Source organism: Gigantopelta aegis, chromosome 13 (genome assembly GCF_016097555.1).
Source record: "Gigantopelta aegis isolate Gae_Host chromosome 13, Gae_host_genome, whole genome shotgun sequence".
In the NCBI taxonomy this organism is placed as follows: domain Eukaryota; kingdom Metazoa; phylum Mollusca; class Gastropoda; order Neomphalida; family Peltospiridae; genus Gigantopelta; species Gigantopelta aegis.
Genome location: NC_054711.1, coordinates 18820300 through 18826552, shown reverse-complemented (window position 1 = coordinate 18826552; position 6253 = coordinate 18820300).

Genomic DNA, 6253 nt, shown 5'->3' with positions numbered 1-6253 from the left:
GTAGCTTAAATTACTTTCACGGTCATTATTTTAACGGTAAATACCAGCGCCAAATCTAGTGCAAACGATTAAGTAGTATTTCTATGCTCTCGAATACAGCCATGTGCCTATGTGGACAGGGAGAAGAAACAACATCCCACTTCCTCCAGGACTGCAGTCAGCACCAACAAATTAAGATATCAGATATGACCTAGCAGAAAATTTACATGGCGACAAAGAATACCTTATGCAAACTGCCCAGTTCACTCTGATGTCGTGTAGAATCGTTTACTTTGGACACGCAACCTATTTAGGACTCAACAGTCATGATTAGAGTGAACGAAAAGAAGAAGAAGAAGATATACCAGTTGCACAGTCTGGTAACTCAAACCCATCCAGACATCCGTCTCTACAGTTGCCGTAAAATCGGTCACATTCGTAATCTCCATAACATTTCCGAGAACTGCAAGACATGTTACAGCTGAAACCATAGGAACGTCTACAATCTGAAAATATGAATATAGTATGATATATATATATATATATATATATATATATATATATAATATATATATATATATAGATAGATAGATAGATAGATAGATCAGGGTCGTAGCTAGCATGGGGGCAAGGGAGGCAGTTGCCCCCCCCCCACCCCCCGAAAACAATTCGGAAAGTATTATAGAAACTTAAAGAAAAGGAGTTTTAGACTATTAACTATCCAGTTGCCCACCCCCCCCCCCCCCCAAAAAAAAAAAACCCCCAAAAATCCTAGCTATGGCCCTGTTAGCCCGAGTACTCTGACTGTAAGTGAGCTAGACGGACATTTGGACATAAATACCCTCTCATTACAGTCAGAGACCAAGCTATGTATTTTTGTGGCAATTTACGACAACCAAAAAGTTGGCAAAGGTTTACGCTCTAATACCACAACAATCCTATGTTTGACGTGAAATACCTTTACATCGATCATTTTCGGTTTAATTGATTAAAAGAAATTCAGATATTAATCACTAATACACACACTACAGAAAGAAACCCGACAGCACCCACATTCAGCTCAGCTTCGGCAAACTCCGGACAGCAGAATTCTTTCGCCGACCTATATCGTGACGTTGCGTCACATGATCGCCCACTCGGCCATTCCGTCTTCCAGGGGCCATCTCAAAACGACAAGTGCCCGACAATCACCATAAAAAGTTTGTTTTGTGTAACGACACCACTACAGCACATTGATTCATTAATCATCGGCTATTGGATGTCAAATATTTGGTAATTTTATCACTGTGTTAGAGTGGAAACACTTTACATTTTATCATTAGTAGCAAGTGATCTTTTATATGCACCATCCCACAGACAGGATAGCACATACCACAATAAACAATAAATACGAAGGGACAAACTCTGCCACAAACTGAATTAGTGGGCACAGCAATACTTAGTATTATACAACAATTCATTTTAGGATATAAGTCAACGTAAAACAATGCCCCATTCTTTTGTGGTAATGCATCCAAAAGCCGTGCTATAAAAATTGACTACCAAGTCCTATACAAATCACCAGTAAACTCGTACAGCATATCAGAGTAATTCTGTACACATTATAAACAAATAGCTTTGCCATTTAACATCATTTTACAACGTTTTAAAGTTAACAAATTAATTTATTTTTAACACGTGTTGAATTTTCGACCCCTGTGGCAACAATGCCGGTGAAGTCAATATGGCGGATATCAATGAATTCGTCTGCGAATAGGCGCATAAATAGGAATATTTTAAACTCCAAAATAACATTAACTAAGTGAAACAACATAATGCTAGGCTATATAGAGTACAGTGAAATCAGTACCAACATGTACAGAGTAACACGTTCAACGAAATATCGTATTATCAAGTAAAATAAAGTTACTTTCAGCTAAAGTGTCAAAATCAGCTGTTTGCTATTAACGTGTTTCGTTCATTACTATAAATACTCATAATAATTAATGAACACATTAGTAGGGTCCATTACAATATATATACAGGCTAAAAATATCAATACATTGTGCTAGATTAATTTCAGGCTGAACATATCAATTGATGTGTATTTACAGTCTAACACAAATACAGTATGATATAGTTCGGTATAATTTGAAACTATTAGTAGTGTGACAGATCTCTGTATATTTCTGTATAGTCTCAAACTATTAGTAGTGTGACAGGTCTCTGTATAGTTCTGTATATCTCAAACTATTAGTAGTGTGACAGGTCTCTGTATATTTCTGTATAGTCTCAAACTATTAGTAGTGTGACAGGTATCTGCATATTTCTGTATAGTCTCAAACTATTAGTAGCGGGACAGGTCTCTGTATTTCAGTATAGTCTCAAACTATTAGTAGTGTGACAGGTCTCTGTATATTCCTGTATAGTCTCAAACTATTAGTATTGTGGCAGGTCTCTGTATTTCTGTATAGTCTCAAACTATTAGTAGTGTGACAGGTCTCTCTGTATGTTTCTGTATAGTCTCAAACTATTAGTAGTGTGACAGGTATCTCTGTATATTTCTGTATAGTCTCAAATTATTAGTAGTGTGACAGGTCTCTGTATATTTCTGTATAGCCTCAAACTATTAGTAGTGTGACAGGTCTCTGTATATTTCTGTATAGTTCAAACTATTAGTAGTGTGACAGGTCTCTGTATAGTTCTGTATAGTCTCAAACTATTAGTAGTGTGACAGGTCTGTATATTTCTGTATACCTCAAATTATTAGTAGTGTGACAGGTCTCTGTATATTTCTGTATATCTCAGACTATTAGTAGTGTGACAGGTCTCTGTATATTTCTGTATAGTATCAAACTATTAGTAGTGTGACAGGTCTCTGTATATTTCTGTATAGTCTCAAACTATTAGTAGCGTCACAGGTCTCTGTATATTTCTGTATAGTCTCAAACTATTAGTAGTGTGACGGGTCTCTGTATATTTCTGTATAGTCTCAAACTATTAGTAGTGTGACAGGTATCTGTATATTTCTGTATAGTCTCAAACTATTAGTAGCGTGACAGGTCTCTGTATTTCAGTATAGTCTCAAACTATTAGTAGGTTGACAGGTCTCTGTATATTTCTGTATAGTCTCAAACTATTAGTATTGTTGCAGGTCTCTGTATTTCAGTATAGTCTCAAACTATTAGTAGTGTGACAGGTCTCTGTATATTTCTGTATAGTCTCAAACTATAATAGTGTGACAGGTCTCTGCATAGTTCTGTATAGTCTCAAACTATTAGTAGTGTGACAGGTCTCTGTATATTTCTGTATAGTCTCAAACTATTGGTAGTGTGACAGGTGTCTGCATATTTCTGTATTGTCTCAAACTATTAGTAGTGTGACAGGTCTCTGTATATTTCTGTATAGTCTCAAACTATTAGTAGTGTGTCAGGTCTCTGCATATTTCTGTATTGTCTCAAACTATTAGTAGTGTAACAGGTCTCTGTATATTTCTGTATAGTATCAAACAATTAGTAGTGTGACAGGTCTGTATATTTCTGTATAGTATCAAACTATTAGTAGTGTGACAGGTCTGTATATTTCTGTATAGTCTCAAACTATTAGTAGTATGACAGGTATCTGTATATTTCTGTATAGTATCAAACTGTTAGTAGTGTGACAGGTCTGTATATTTCTGTATAGTCTCAAACTATTAGTAGTGTGACAGGTCTCTGTATATTTCTGTATAGTATCAAACAATTAGTAGTGTGACAGGTCTGTATATTTCTGCATAGTATCAAACTATTAGTAGTGTGACAGGTCTCTGTATATTTCTGTATAGTCTCACACTATTAATAGTGTGACAGGTCTCTATATTTCTCTATAGTCTCAATATATTAGTAGTATGACAGGTCTCTGTATATTTCTGTATAGTCGCAAACTATTAGTAGTGTGACAGGTCTCTGTATATTTCTGTATAGTCTCAAACTATTAGTAGTGTGACAGGTCTGTATATTTCTGTATAGTCTCAAACTATTAGTAGTGTGACAGGTCTGTACATTTCGGTATATCTCAAACTATTAGTAGTGTGACAGGTCTGTATATTTCTGTATATCTCAAACTATTAGTAGTGTGACAGGTCTCTGTATATTTCTGTATATCTCAAACTATTAGTAGTGTGACAGTTCTGTGTATATTTCTGTATATCACAAATTATTAGTGTGACAGGTCTGTGTATATTTCTGTATAGTCTCAAACTATTAGTAGTGTGACAGGTCTGTATATTTCTGTATAGTCTCAAACTATTAGTAGTGTGACAGGTCTGTATATTTCTGTATAGTCTCAAACTATTAGTAGTGTGACAGGTCTCTGTATATTTCTGTATAGTATCAAACTATTAGTAGTGTGACAGGTCTGTATATTTCTGTATAGTATCAAACTATTAGTAGTGTGACAGGTCTCTGTATATTTCTGTATAGTCTTACACTATTAGTAGTGTGACAGGTCTCTATATTTCTCTATAGTCTCAATATATTAGTAGTATGACAGGTCTCTGTATATTTCTGTATAGTCGCAAACTATTAGTAGTGTGACAGGTCTCTGTATATTTCTGTATAGTCTCAAACTATTAGTAGTGTGACAGGTTTGTATATTTCTGTATAGTTTCAAACTATTAGTAGTGTGACAGGACTGTACATTTCGGTATATCTCAAACTATTAGTAGTGTGACAGGTCTGTATATTTCTGTATATCTCAAACTATTAGTCGTGTGACAGGTCTCTGTATATTTCTGTATATCTCAAACAATTAGTAGTGTGACAGTTCTGTGTATATTTCTCTATATCACAAATTATTAGTAGTGTGACAGGTCTGTGTATATTTCTGTATAGTCTCAAACTATTAGTAGTGTGACAGGTCTGTGTATATTTCTGTATAGTCTCAAACTATTAGTAGTGTGACAGGTCTGTATATTTCTGTATAGTCTCAAACTATTAGTAGTGTGACAGGTCTGTATATTTCTGTATAGTCTCAAACTATTAGTAGTGTGACAGGTCTCTGTATATTTGTGTAAACTCAAACTATTAGTAGTGTGACAGGTCTGTGTATATTTCTGTATAGTCTCAACCTATTAGTAGTGTGACAGGTCTCTGTATATTTCTGTACAGTCTCAAACTATTAGTAGTGTGACAGGTCTCTGTATAGTTCTGTATAGTCTCAAACTATTAGTAGTATGACAGGTTTCTGTATATTTCTGAATATCTCAAACTATTAGTAGTGTGACAGGTCTCTGTATATTTCTGTATAGTCTCAAACTATTATTAGCGTGGCAGGCCTCTTTACAATCTGAAAACATTAGGGTAGTACAGAGTAAAAGGTATATTGACAATCCGAAAATATAAATGATGTTTCATAGATGCCTTTACAATGTGAAACTATTAATACAAGGTGATAGATGTAACTTACTTACATGTACTTACTTATACATATTTGACGTGACTATATTCAATTAATGTTCAATCACAAAAACTATTAGTAGTGTGACAGGTTACTTTACAATCTGAAAATATTAGGCTAGTACAGTGTAAAAGGTATCTTTACAGTCCGAAAATATAAATGATGTTTGATAGATGCCTTTACAATGTGGAACTATTAATACAATGTGATAGATGACTTTACAGTCTAAAACTATCAATACAGTGTCATAAATGTATTTACAGTCTAATAATATATGATAGATGTAACTTACTTTCTTATGAATATTTGACGTGCCTATAGCCAATTAATGTTCAAGCACACATGTAACTTTATTCATTAATTCATTTCAACTTATTGTCGTGCTTATATCCAATTAAGGTCCATGCACGCTGTCCCGGGCACACACCTCAGCTATCTGGGCCATCTGGCCAGGACAGTGGGTTAGTGGTTCATTGGTATTAGTTAGTGAAAAATATTGGTGCACGCAATTGATATCATGTAATCGTAACTATACTGGTTTAGGTAAAAACATTTGATTATACAACAAGCAATAAAATACATCCTCGTTTATTTATTTATTTGTTCATTTGTTTATTTGCTCATTAATGCATTTATTTATTTACATATTAGCTGTTGTCAAATAATGGAAATGATGTAACTAATTCACTCTTTCTGTTAAAAACCAACAATAAAAGGAATACTAATTTTTGTATTCAATTAAAATTGGGTCTTGTCATATAATTGAAATAATTTAATAATGACTATGTTGCTTCAATGATAGATGTTTGAGTTAACATACATACTTGTAGTGCAATCAGGTGGTTCATATCCCCGATCA